Source organism: Lycorma delicatula, chromosome 3, assembly GCF_047948215.1.
Source record: "Lycorma delicatula isolate Av1 chromosome 3, ASM4794821v1, whole genome shotgun sequence".
NCBI classification, from domain to species: domain Eukaryota; kingdom Metazoa; phylum Arthropoda; class Insecta; order Hemiptera; family Fulgoridae; genus Lycorma; species Lycorma delicatula.
The window spans coordinates 204180743-204195967 of NC_134457.1; positions in this window are offsets into that span (position 1 = coordinate 204180743).

A 15225-nucleotide genomic window follows, 5' to 3' on the forward strand; every position below is an offset into this window, starting at 1 on the left:
TTTTTTTATGGATCAAAGGTTTTTCTTTTGTAAAATTTTAGATTAGTATGAGTTAGTTCTTTTTCAAAAGGAAACAAATGAAGTAACGAAAAATAGATCAGAACTGCGGAAGAATTTTTTTAATAATTATAATAATTTTAATCCAATATATATCAGTCTAAGAATGAATCCTATAAATAAATGAACAAAATTTTCAAATTATTTTCATTTTTCCCCTCTCAAACCTCTTAGCCTCCATTTATAACACTTTTTCTTCTATAAGTCAACATATCTTATCTTCCGTTCAGTTCAACGTGTCTGAGAAGCAAGCAGTTTTAGACTACTTTTTTTAGATAATTATTTTTGTTAATATTTGTAATTCGTGGTAAAAAAAAACGGGTTTTGATTAGCTTGCCAATTTGATAAATTATAAGTCCTTGCAATTCCTCGGTGGTCTGCAAACATAATTTACTTTTTCATCAAAATGTTATTTCGTTTTGTAGATCTTAGGTGAAGAATAATTAAAAATGTACGAAGAAAATCTTAAAGATCTAATCTGTATAAATCTTTGCACGTAAATATTTTAGGAGATACAGCACAACGATTATTTTCCTATACGTGAATGAATTTACAAGCTCTTTTCCGACACAAATTTTATTAACTTTAATAGTTGGGGATAATTCCATCTTTCGGTCCTCATTTGTCAGTATTGGTTCTAAAGACAACATCCTATTGTTTTTCTGAGTAACGAACATATTCCCACCAATCTCTTCCAGCCATAAGATTGCTATTTCCTTTTCCAAATTTTATAAAACAACCTTTAAACACAACTATAAGATTATTGTTCTTCGATCTACTTATTCATATATTTTGTTGTAGGTGATTTATTCCCTTCATAAGCTTGTGCGTAGGAGTTTTGAATAGAAATTTTATGAAAAATTCCATGTCTGACCGAGACTCGAACCCGGGACCTTCCGGATGAAAGGCTAAGATGCTACCTTATGTTCAACAACTAACAGATATCCAATATCACACAAAATGAAACTACTGATAAGGATTAGAATATACATTTTTTAAATGTAGAAGCCAATCAGAATTTTATTTTAAATTTTGTTACAATAGACATTAAAGCGAGAAATAGAACTATACATTTATAAAATGGAATGGATCGAACAAGGTTATTTTTATTTAACTATTAGAATTATGTCTATTTTAAACCATTTGAGCTTACTTGTAGTTTTTTGTATAGTTGTCTAAAATGATTATATATTTTTTTTCTAAAATCGGTCAAATATTTAAGGTGCTTAAAATACACGAGTTAATCTGGTATAGTGGTATGTTACCATACTTACAAAAATGTTAAATCTCTAAGTATATATGATTTTAAATACAGTACTTATTAATATAAATTACATGATCACATTTCACGCTTTCAAATGAGTTTAGGACCACCTTTTTCATTGCGTCATCACCTCTCATATACCATTATGAGTAATGTATCCCACCTATCTGATTTATATCATTATTATAATTAAAATTAATACGCATTTAACGTATAAAATAAATGACATATATATATTTATTTATTTATTAATGGAAGGATACATTTGCATATTTTGTGTGAGTCTGTACAGAGACGCATATGCGAATGTATCAAACGGTCATTGTGTAGGATTAAGAGTTAAGCGTGAAAACGTGAGTATATATATATATATATATATATATATATAAATAGATATAACTAGCAAACAAAATAAAAAAATAAAAATGAATTTCATTAAGTACTTCTTACTTAAGTGAGATCGTCATTGTCTAAGTCCATTTTAAATCTTCACTTTATCTCCGGTCTTGTTGTCACGACTTACATTTAAACATACTAGTGTATCTACTTGATCTTTTGCCTCGTGAAAGGTTAACAACCTTTGTTTAACAGTCAGGAGTGAATATAAAATTTTAAACTAATATATTTTTCTTAAAATTAACTTAAAATAAACACACACACACACACACACACACACACACACACACACACACACACACACACACACACACACACACACACACACATACACACATACACCGCATACAAAAAATTACTAATAGTTTAGGATTATGAGTGTTGATCAATTTATAACTGGATAAGTAAGAGAGGTTTTTTACTTCCTTGTAAAAGTAAAGAAGTATTGTGATCGCGAAAAATTTCGTTTTTCAGATTTCAACGGAAATATCCATTTTGACCATCCCTGAATCCATTTTGACTATTTTCGACGTGACATCTGTACATACGTATGTATGTATGTGTACATACGTATGTATGTATGTGTACATACTTATGTATGTATGTATGTACGTAAGTATCTCACATAACTAGAAACGATTAGCTCCAAACGATTAAATCTAAAAACATTTGAATTTTAGACTCTTTCTTAACTGCAGCAATAAGTCCTCATTGATAGCTTTTCGGCGATAAATCATGTGATATTTATTTTCATTGGTTCCAGAGTTATAGCCAAATTAAATTTTAATTAATGAAATATTTGGATCTTACAAGGGAAAGACACATCGGCTGGAATCAGTCTTCATCTCCTTTTTTTAACTTCTTTTTTTTTAATTTAAATACATTAATTTATTAATAATTATTAACCTCTGATTGTAAAAAAAGTTTTACAATAAATAATTCAATAATAATAATAAAAAAAATCAGAAGTTAATGAAATAAAATTTTATGTACTTTTCATTAAAAAAAAAAGTGTGTATATGTAATTTAATAGGCGTACAAGGAAGTCATGTGGTGCCCACATCTGACTTTTTTTAATAATAATAATAATATTAATATTTTAATATATTAGATATTCCATTGAAATATATATTAAAGGATTATATATATAATGTAAAAATAATAATTATTACTTGCAACTGCCAGAAAATAGGAATTTAATAATTTAATTTCAGTTGACATGAATAGAATAATATTTTTCAGATGTTGGGAAATAAATGGTGTTGATATTTTTAATTATGAGTTATTAAGACGAAGGGGAGAAGAAAGATGGTGAGAAATAATCGAAACGTAAAAATTATATTCTGTAATTTTATATCAAATTTACACTTTTATTCTTACGTTGAATTCATCATAAATAATTCGTTGTGTTTACTATAACTTTGAGATTTTGATTGAATAGTATTTAATGTAAAATTAATCGAGAGCAGGGTTCCAGTAAGTCCCAATTGATCCACTTAGTTGTTTTAGATGCAGAAGAAAAAATTATTTAATTCTATCAACCAGTGTAATTTGCGATACGGTAGATCTAACAGAGCTCAAGAATGAATTAAGTAAGGTTTTCATACGGGATGTCGATCGATAATGAATTTATATTGTAATTGATTAGTAAATTTGATTTGTGTTTTTTTAATAGTTATAATAGATGAATCACAGATTAAAATAATCTTATATAATTTTTTTGCGGCAATTCTCACATTCCAAGCAGTAAGCTATTGCTGAATTGAGTTTAACTGCATTTATACTTTTTATGAAACACGGGTAATGTTTCGTGATTGGATAGAATCACGTCATCATCTGACAGCGTATATGTTATGTCAAAAGAAGTTTGAAAAAATAATAGTTATAAATATTATAGAAAAAGGACTTAAAGCAGATCTTTGACAGACAGAATAGAAAGATAATTGAATTTGGAAGAATCTTCAGAGAAAGAAATATTTATTTCTAAGAAAGATTTTGTAATTAAAAGGTATTTTTCAGGAAAAAATTTAGTTTTTAAAATAACTTCCGTGCTAAAAACGCCGAAAAACTATGAAAAATCAAGGAAAACTGATTGATTACATGTATAAAAACTCAGACAATTTTTCCTATGGTAGAATGTGATTTACGAAATTCATATTGGTCGATTCGGTAGGTTTTGGATATCGTTAATAATAGACATTAAACGTTGAAGTTGAAGGTTTTCAAATTAATTATATCGTACAGGTAAGTGGCTGATAGGTCAGTAAGATGTAACATTCTGAGATGACTTTTGAAGAAAAACATGGAAACTTTTGTTTCCATGTCTTGTTTAAAATTTAAGTCAAAAGAATTGTAGCCTTACTCAGAAACTGCAATAAATTTCATTAATTACATAGTTGTACAAATTTTTAAAACATAAGTAGAAAGTCTTTATTTATAAAATTAAAAGTGGATATATTAACGTTTTATATTCCTGACATTAATTCCAAACGGAATTAGCGTTAATTCTAAATATGATAAGTTTAATGTATCATAAAGATGTATTATTAATTATATTTAAACTTCATTATGATATTTACGATATTCTTTAAATCTCAATATTTAAATAATAGTGGGTAAATCCTCTCTAATCAGACTTATTTGTAAAAAAAGGGATGCAGAATATTCAAATGAATTCAAAGTCGTGAAATGAACGAAAAAAGAATTTTAAATTAATGTATTACCATAACAGAAAAACTCAGCGTGCTTGTTCCGTAGAAGTTAATTCAAATAAAAATAAAAAAAGAGACGAAGAAATTCCCTTCTGTATCAGTAAACAATATATATAAAATACGGGAAAGACATAAATTAAGTCGTCACGTAGATAACTTATTTTTTCTTCTTTAAATGTCACTAGTTTTGTAAATTTTAAAGGAAAACATAAAATGAATTTTATTTTTATTTATACTCTTAGATAAAAGATACAGTTTCTTTTTTAATTTTGTTTATTTATTTGCTCTTTTTTATTGATAAATAACTTTATGCTTCCTTTTTTTAATAAAAGCAACAATAAATTTTCTTGAACCTACATGAGAATAAGTAAAAGGTTTAAAATAATAATAAAAAAAAACAAAAAAAACATATTAGATAGGTTGAGAAATTGTTATTTCATAGAAAAAAGTAAAATAAAAAAGATATATTTTGTTAAATTTTTTTGTTGTAAATATAGACGATTATTTTGATTCGTAATTTAGATTACAAAACTTTACACAGTTTTTAATGAATGGCTCTAAAATGTGTGGTTATAACACGATTTATTTAACATACGTATGCTCACAACCCAATATCTATAGGAAATTATTTGTGTGTGTGTGTGTGTGTGTGTGTGTATATATATTTTTTTTATGAAGTTAATTTCATTTCGAAAATGAATTATTTCAATAAGAGTTAATATGGATCGATTTTTAATCCTACAAATAAATATAGATTCCGTTAAGTGTCCACTTCATTTGTAGCATTAGATGTTTTAAAAAGGACAGGTATCATTTAAGAAATTTACTAGAGTAAAATTTATGTAGTAAATGATTGACCCATTTTAGCCGAATATGTTACTAACAAATAATATAAAATACTAGTAGTATTTTTACTTCCTTGTAGGAAGTAAAGGAATTATATTGTGATCGCGAAAAATGTCGGTTTTCAGATTATCCAGAAACGCATCAGAAATATCCATTTTCACCATCCCTGAATCCATTTTGACAAGTTTCAGCGTGACGTCTGTACGTATGTATGTATCTCGCATAAGTCAAAAACGATTTGAAATTAGGATGTTGAAATTTTGGATTTAGGACTGTTGCAACATCTAGTTGTGCAGCTTCCGTTTTGATTGCAATTGACTGAGCCAAAAGTACCCAAAAAAATTTGGTTCAAAATCTAAACAAATTTGAATTTTGAACTTTTTTTTAACTGCAGTAATAAACCTCATCGAGAGCTTTTCAACGATATATCATGTGGTACTTATTTTCATTGGTTCCAGAGTTATAGCCAAACAAAATCTTAATTAATGAAATATTTGGTTCTTACAAGAGAAAGGGCACATCGGTTCAAATCCGACTTCATCTCCTTTTTTTAAAATTTTTTTAAATTAAATATATTGATTTATTAATAATTATTAACCCGTGATTGTAAAAAAATCTTTAAAATAAATAATAATTCAATAACAATAAAAAAATAGAAAAATTATAAGTTACTAGCGGACCCGACAGTCGTTGTCCTGACGTGGCATTGTTATGTAATAAATGAACAACACATAAATATAAGTAACTTATTTAAGTTAAAATTAGGAGGAATGTGGACAAAATTTCATTAATATGACTATTAGTATGATTTTTATCAGTTTGTGATTGTTGTATTATTGTAATGGGTTTATTGATTAATTATGGGTAGTATGGTTAATATTTATTTTCGTTAAATATTGATATGCCTGATGAAAATTTAATTAAAAAATCGAAACGTCGTAAAATTAATAATTCGTGTAATTAATAAATTTTCATCCACTTTACTGCTAATTTTCACTTAAGATCATTCTAAAAAAGTACCTCCTACATTTCTATTTATTTAATAATTTTGAAGTTCTCGATTTGATTTATAGGGATTTTTTGAAAAAAGTATATACATGTTTTACTCTTCATCAATCTTGATGACTATTTTTTATTTTTATTTTGTTAAGTTACTCTTGTGTTAAACATTTTACATATAACTTTAGTGGAAGACTTTTAAAACGAAAAAGTAAGTTGTCTATGTAGAAAGCATATATTTTTTTTGTCATTGATTAGTATTGGATAACCGTTACGATATACAGACAGTCTTATGACAACAGACTTTATATATTCAAAATAATTGAAGCACGAAAATGAAAAATAAAATTAGTTTGAATACTTAAAATAAAAAATAATAAATAAATATTCATCTGTTTCAAACAGCCTTATCAGGTTCGGTAGCAACTTCACGTCGTTTCTCTGCATTTATTTTTTCATTTTCATGAAAACGCTAAATTGATAGATTTCTTTCCCTGGTGTATAGCTTCGTTTCGTACGGATAGTTATTTTTAGGTAAAATTTTAAATATAAATAGAAGTTCTGTTTAGATAAGTATAATTTAAAAAAGACACTTTTTGAATTCTTTGATTATTAATATTTTGAAGTTTGTATATTATTAAGAGATGTCATCGATCCAATCTTCTCTCTTTCCTTTTTTCCTGTTTAGCTCCCGGAACCACCGTAAGTTATTACTTCAGAGAATGAATAAACACAGTTTTTTTTTTGTCTTCAGTCATTTGACTGGTTTGATGCAGCTCTCCAAGATTCCCTATCTAGTGCTAGTCGTTTCATTTCAGTATACCCTCTACATCCTACATCCCCAACAATTTGTTTTACATACTCCAAACGTGGCCTGCCTACACAATTTTTCCCTTCTACTTGTCCTTCCAATATTAAAGCGACTATTCCAGGATGCCTTAGTATGTGGCCTATAAGTCTGTCTCTTCTTTTAACTATATTTTTCCAAATGCTTCTTTCTTCATCTATTTGCCGCAATACCTCCTCATTTGTCACTTTATCCACCCATCTGATTTTTAACATTCTCCTATAGCACCACATTTCAAAAGCTTCTAATCTTTTCTTCTCAGATACTCCGATTGTCCAAGTTTCACTTCCATATAAAGCGACACTCCAAACATACACTTTCAAAAATCTTTTCCTGACATTTAAATTAATTTTTGATGTAAACAAATTATATTTCTTACTGAAGGCTCGTTTAGCTTGTGCTATTCGGCATTTTATATCGCTCCTGCTTCGTCCATCTTTAGTAATTTTACTTCCCAAATAACAAAATTCTTCTACCTCCATAATCTTTTCTCCTCCTATTTTCACATTCAGTGGTCCATCTTTGTTATTTCTACTACATTTCATTACTTTTGTTTTGTTCTTGTTTATTTTCACGCGATAGTTCTTGCGTAGGACTTCATCTATTCCGTTCATTGTTTCTTCTAAATCCTTTTTACTCTCGGCTAGAATTACTATATCATCAGCATCTTTATCTTTTCACCTTGTACTGTTACTCCGAATCTAAATTGTTCTTTAACATCATTAACTGCTAGTTCCATGTAAAGATTAAAAAGTAACGGAGATAGGGAACATCCTTGTCGGACTCCCTTTCTTATTAGGGCTTCTTTCTTATGTTCTTCAATTGTTATTGTTGCTGTTTGGTTCCTGTACATGTTAGCAATTGTTCTTCTATCTCTGTATTTGAACCCTAATTTTTTTAAAATGCTGAACATTTTATTCCAATCTACGTTATCGAAAGCCTTTTCTAGGTCTATAAACGCCAAGTATGTCGGTTTGTTTTTCTTTAATCTTCCTTCTACTATTAATCTGAGGCCTAAAATTGCTTCCCTTGTCCCTATACTTTTCCTGAAACCAAATTGGTCTTCTCCTAACACTTCTTCCACTCTCCTCTCAATTCTTCTGTATAAAAGTCTAGTTAAGATTTTTGATGCATGACTAGTTAAACTAATTGTTCTATATTCTTCACATTTATCTGCCCCTGCTTTCTTTGGTATCATAACTATAACACTTTTTTTGAAGTCTGACGGAAATTCCCCTTTTTCATAAATATTACACACCAGTTTGTATAATCTATCAATCGCTTCCTCACCTGCACTGCGCAGTAATTCTACAGGTATTCTGTCTATTCCAGGAGCCTTTCTGCCATTTAAATCTTTTAATGCTCTCTTAAATTCAGATCTCAGTATTGTTTCTCCCATTTCATCCTGCTCAACTTCCTCTTCTTCCTCTATAACACCATTTTCTAATTCATTTCCTCCGTATAACTCTTCAATATATTCCACCCATCTATCGACTTTACCTTTCGTATTATATATTGGTGTACCATCTTTGTTTAACACATTATTAGATTTTAATTTATACACAGTATGTAAGTGTATTTAAACACAGTATGTAAGTGTATTCTTGTACAGTCTCAGGTCGACCTTTCTGGAAATGTGTGGTTAATTGAAACCCCACCACCAAAGATCACCGGTGTCCACGATCTAGTATTCAAATTCGTATAAAAGTAACTGCCTTTACTAGGATTTCAACCTTAGAACTCTCAACTTCAAATTCAGCTGCTTTTGCGATGTCGAGTTCACCTCTAGACCAACCCGGTGGATCGGTCAAATCTTCTAGAGGGAATGAAATGTTAAAAGTTGTAGCGAATGAAAAATAACATGCTGAACAGGATTAAACCCGTTAATCATGGAAAAATTATTATTCTGTATTCTTTTAAAAATTCTAAATTTCAAAACTGAATTTAAAAAAAAAAAAAGTTCCAAAAATTCTGATAAAATTATGTTTATATTTCTGTGTTGATTTCTGAACTTTTTGCGTATGTTTAGTGAGTCTGTTTACCCACTAATGTAAATATGTGTATGTATACATAAATGTTCTATATACAGAGTGGCGCACAAAATAATCCAACATTTGTTTTGGCAATAATTGTTTAGGTTAATAATTATTAATGTATTTTATGTTGGCAGAAATGACAGCAGTTTAGTTCATGAATATTTGTTTCTTCTCTTTCCGAGTGAGCTGTTTGTGTATCGTTCCAAGATGGCTGACAAAGAAAGACTGACTGTTTAACAGCGCCTGAAGACTGTTTTGTTTTTCAGTGAAACGAAAAGTATAGTGCTTACATAAGGACCGTTTCGAGCACATTTTCAAACTCGGTGGTCGTCCTCATTTAAAACAGTACGTAGACTTTACGAGAAATTCAATAGTGATAATTCTGTATTTGAGAGTAAGCGCGAACGGCCTGCCGATGTTCGTTCTCCACAGAATGTCGAAGCTGTCAGAGCATCGTTACTGAGGAATTCGGGCAAATCAACAAGAAAAGCAGCAGCAAAACTTGGGATTTCTAGACGATCTGTGCAAAAAATTATAAAAACTGATTTGCATTTGTAGCCGTAAAAAGTAACAGTTTTGGCTAAATTAACGGTTGACAACAAACATCAAAGAATGTCATTCGCTGAACGGGCTGTGAACCAAGATATATTGTTGAACAATGTTTGGTTTTCAGGTGAGGCGCATTTTCAACTAGACGGGTTGTTAATAAACAAAATGTGCGTTTTTTGGGTTCCGAAAATTCACATGCTCTTCATACAAAGGTGCATCACGTTCCAAGAATTACGGTTTGGGCCGCTATCTCAAGTCACGGGGTAATAGGGCCATTCTTTTTTGAACAGACAGTGAACAGGGTACGTTATCTAAACATGCTGCGTAATAATTTTTTTCCTCAACTTCTTGCAAAAGGGTTTCAATTACAAAACGAGTGATTCATGCAGGATGGAGCCAGACCATATACAGCTAATGTTGTTTTAGATATTTGCATGAGACTTTTAACTCAAATGTCTTTTCAAACCGATTTCCTAATCGTTTTGCGTGAGGACAGAACTGACCCCCGAACAGTCCTGATTTGAATCCGTGTGATTATTTTCTTTAGGGATTTCTAAAGGAAAAGATTTTCCTTAAACATGCTCGTACAGTGATTGAACTGCGAGTGCTGTTCGTTGAGGCGTGGAACGAGATAACCGAGGGTATGTGTCGTCGAGTTATTAACAACATAGGAATTCGTGTTGAAGAAGTTGCTAGACGTGATGGTGAACGTATTGAACATGTGATAAGCAGAACATAATCTCCAGGCATACAATAAACACGTTGTATTTTACTTTTCTGTATTGCGATTTAAATAAATATTTTTTAACAAAACCAAATAATGGATAGTTTCGTGGGTCTCTGTATATATGTGTATTAGTCAAAAGGTTTCTTATTATTTACCACAAATACTGGTCGAAGAGAATTCATATTGATGCGATGCCAGGAATTGCTGGAGGAGTCGATACCTACACTTATACAAAGGATTCCGTGGAATATTTGATGTGGTTTCTAGATCAAAACAAACATTTTTTGTTTAAATAAAAATGTAAGAATTTCCTATTTTGGTAATTTCGACGTATAATTCTTTAATTGATAATGGTCGAGCTTAAGTCTGTTTTACCTATATTAATCGTTTAATAGAAATATCGTTTTTCTAGAAACATAAAAAATAGATATTTTAAATAAAATTCGGTAATATAAAACAATATTTAAAAACTAATCGAAAAATGTACACAAATAACAAAAACTCTTTTACGTATGTCCAAATATAAATTTATAGTCTATTAGAATGAAATTATTAACGAGCAGAACAGTTTAAAAAAATAACTTACCTGAAGAATATAATAAAAACAATAAAAATAAAGATAGCTGCTACTACCTACAGGAGTATAATAAAAGTTAAGTAAACTAGAAACGTTTAACTCTTACTACTGAGAGTTAACATTTTATAAATAATTTTAATGTAAAAGTATAAACTTTTAATTGTACAGATTGCTCTGAAGAAGGTAAATTCACAAAAAAATGCATTAAACAAAAACATAAAAGGTGAATCGGTGACTTAATAAAAGCTTTTTTTTTATTATTATTGATATAAAATAAATTTTTTTTTTAAATACTAAGAGAATTTAAACGTAATAATATTAAATTTCTTACATAAATTTCTATAAACATTTTCCAGATCCATTATTTATGTCTTCTTTTACTTTTTCTGTCTTCATTTATCTTAATTATAGGTTAAAATTCCTGAATTCCAATTAATTTTATAAAACAATCATAATTACATTGCTTGGACAAAATATCGGAGTAACATACCATAACAAGAATATTTTTGTCAACGTCGTCAAGATAGCTTTTTAGTTAAGCTATTGTTTGTAAAAAAGTAATATTCAAGTACTGTATTGAAAATCCATTCTAAATAATATAATTTTTTTTTGACAGATTCCTTAGTTAATTTTTCAAAAGGAATCATTCATTTAGCATTTTATTTTGTAAGCAATTATAAATATTTATTTACATAATATAAAAATATTAATTAATAAATAATATAGCAATTACGTTCTACTGGCAGACTATCTTAAATTAATTTATTTTGTTTTTACTTCTCTTTTGGATTGTGTAAAAGATAATATCGAGTTAAATGAAGAATTTAATTTAATAAAATACGTAACTGAAAATGGTTAAAGTATGAAGGACAATAATAAATAAATTAATAAATGTATGAAATTAATAAATTTACAGTATTAAAAAAAGAAAATACTACTTAACATTTTTTTAAATTAAAATGACATGCCTAAATTAAAAAAAATATATAACATTGGATTTAAAACTAAAAATAAAGGAATTGGACAAAGAGTATTTTAATTATAATATTTATAAGGAATTAAGAGTTTATAAAATAGGGTGGGGAAAGAAATATCAAAAAAAGTTCTTCATATGATTATAAAAATTAGCCATGTATTTCATCAATTTTCCGGCTACATCGGGAAAATTATACCTTGCACAAACGCTCTTCTCATTTTGGGTCTGGAATAGAATGTATGCGCCAAAGTTACTTTAATTTTAATAGCTCTTTAATGATGAATAAAGTTCAAAAGAATGTTTGTTTTTTTATAATAAAAATTAGAGACAAAAAAAAACCCAAAAATAAAAACAGAATATATATATTTTTTGAGGTGGGTAATAAATTAAAAAAAAAATTGTTCTAAAAATATTCACATACAGGTTAACCTTAACTGATTTGCTTAGGATTTATTAGTTTTCTTTAAATCTAACACCTCCTTCAATACAGACTAAAATAAAAAAAAGAAAATTTCGAATAAATTTTTTTTTCCTTTTTTAAAAATTTTAATATTTGTTGGTAGCTCTATATATGAAGTATAAAGTTCTAAAAAATTATTGAAAAATATTGAAACCGGAGGGAGAAGAACAAAAAACAAAAATGTATATGTATTTAGATTTTAAGAGGTGGGAGTTGATTTTTTGAAACTTTCTCTTCTTTTGGATTATTTATATATACAGTGTAGGTAAAAATTTGCTTTAATAAAGTTTTCTCTAAGAAGCCTCTTAAGAAAATCGAAATCAATTTTCATGCGATATTCCACACTTTCACCCCACTTAACATATTTACGAATTTTGAAAAAAAAATCCCTTTCTTCATATCGGAAGGCGGAGGTAGATTTCACCAGTTTTAATAAGAGGATAAAAAAGATTTCCACCTTAAAGTTAAGAAATACTTCAAATTTACTCAATGCGACAATGATTGCAAGTGAAAAAAGTTTCACATATTTAGCATACGATAAGCCTGATCTTCTTACAATTCCAGTAACATTTTGGTCATCTCTTGCTGTAAGGATTGATCATATAAAAAATTGTTTCAGACAAAAGTTTTACGTAATGTTTGATGGACTAATAACCATTTTAAACCGATTCGGTACTGTACCCATTAAGGGAGGTATGATTTTTTTTTTGTCTTCGAAACCCCATTTTTCCACCCCGTGGGCCAATGGTTCAATGGTTGGTGATATCAAAAATCTTTACGTAAGTAAGTTTTAGGGCCTTATCTAAAGGATAGTAGGAACTTTAAACGAATTCGATATTTTACTTAATAAGAAAGTTATAGTGATACTTTGTTTTTTCGAAAAAGTCCTCCCATTTCCACCCTCACGGTCCGATTTAAGCCATTAACGAATTTGACCGAGATTTTGGGTCGTTATATTTTTTTATGTATTAATTTGAAAGTGATTGGACAAAATTACGGCAGTTATCGTGCCACAAGAAAGTGAAATAGGTATATAAATAAATTTATTTATAAACTTTTAAACTGACGGTGATTTTAGGGTCTGGCGGATGTGAAACGCGAAAATATGTCGAAATTTTCCGATAGTCGAATCATGGTACCTATTACAATAGGTAGCTTTCTTATAAAATCTACTTAAAAATTAATATGACCAGTGCCCCCTATATATAGAAATTTTTGTGCCAAATTTGAAAAAAATCGGTTTGGTTAATCCAAGACCAAAAGCAGTGCGACACACATAAGTAGATACATATACAGAGTCATTCACGGGAACCGGATGTTTTTGAAGTGGGTTGTACTCGGGCGTTCGTGGTTGTAGGGGCACGTGGCTGGTGTCTGACGTTTCCTTTGTTCATAGCATTTACATTTTAGTCGTTGAGATGGAGCCGTGGACGCTAGACCAACGCCTGTACGGGTATGACAGTTTTGTGCGAAATGACGAATCCGTAACTGCTGTTCAGCGAGATTTCCGCCGTCAGTTTAATATCCATCGTAATGCAAGTGTCCCTTCTCGTAACACAATATTGCGATGGGTAAACAACCTTCGAACAAGCGGTTCAATATTGAAGAAAAACCACCGGGACCCCGACGAACTACTAGCACTCCGGAGAACATCGAACGAGTAAGGGAAGCCATTGTCAGAAGCCCACGCCGCTCTATTCAGAACCATTCAGCAGCGCTTCAAATGAGCACAAGTACGGTAAGACGAATTCTGCATACAGACCTGCATTTCCATCCTTACAAGATAGCCGTCGTGCAGCAGTTAAACGAGCAATATTTCACGCAGCGATTACAATTTTGTCGACAAATGCTTACCGTTTTTGAAGAAAATGAAAATTTGTTATTGTTAATGAGTGACGAAGCCCATTTTCATCTGAATGGTTTCGTCAACAAACAGAATTGCCGGTATTGGGCAGAAAGAAACCCACATCGGCTTCACGAGAGACCACTTCACAGCCCAAAGGTGACCGTCTGGTGTGCAATAGGAAAGGTCGGTGTTATTGGACCATATTTTTTTGAAGAAAATGACGCTGCCGTAACTGTAACAGCCGATCGTTACATTGCGATGTTGAATACGTTTTTCATCCCTGAGTTACGAATCCGGGGAATCGATTTTCAAAATGTGTTATTCCAGCAGGATGGAACTACAGCGCACACAGCGAGAGCAACGATGGCTGTTCTCCGTAACTTGTTTCCGGGACGGATCGTTTCCAGATTTGGCAACATTCCTTGGCCCCCTCGGTCCCCCGACTTGAGTAGTTGTGATTTTTTTCTGTGGGGGTTTCTGAAATCGCGTGTTTACGGCAATAAACCGCGTACATTGGAGGACCTAAAGATCGCAATTCGTCATCACGTCACCCAGATTGATGTAGACATGCTGCAAAGACTTGAGGCCAATTACCGTGAAAGGCTACAACAATGAATTGCCCAAAATGGACATCACTTGCTGGACATAATTTTTCGTTCATGAGTAAGTAACAAATGCTTTGATTTAGCAAGTGTTTCAGTACCAATAAAACTTTTTTAAAGTAAATATTCAATTTTTTATGATTATTTTAAAAACATCCGGTTTCCGTGAATGACCCTGTATATGTCTATGTAGATACATAGATATACGTAGATACAAAACACATGGTAGATATATATGTTTTCTTTTTGGTCTAATGAACTAGTTGGATTCTAAAACGTAAAGATTTGCAAAAATTTTTTTTTGACATTATCCCCTTATCATATTTTCCTTT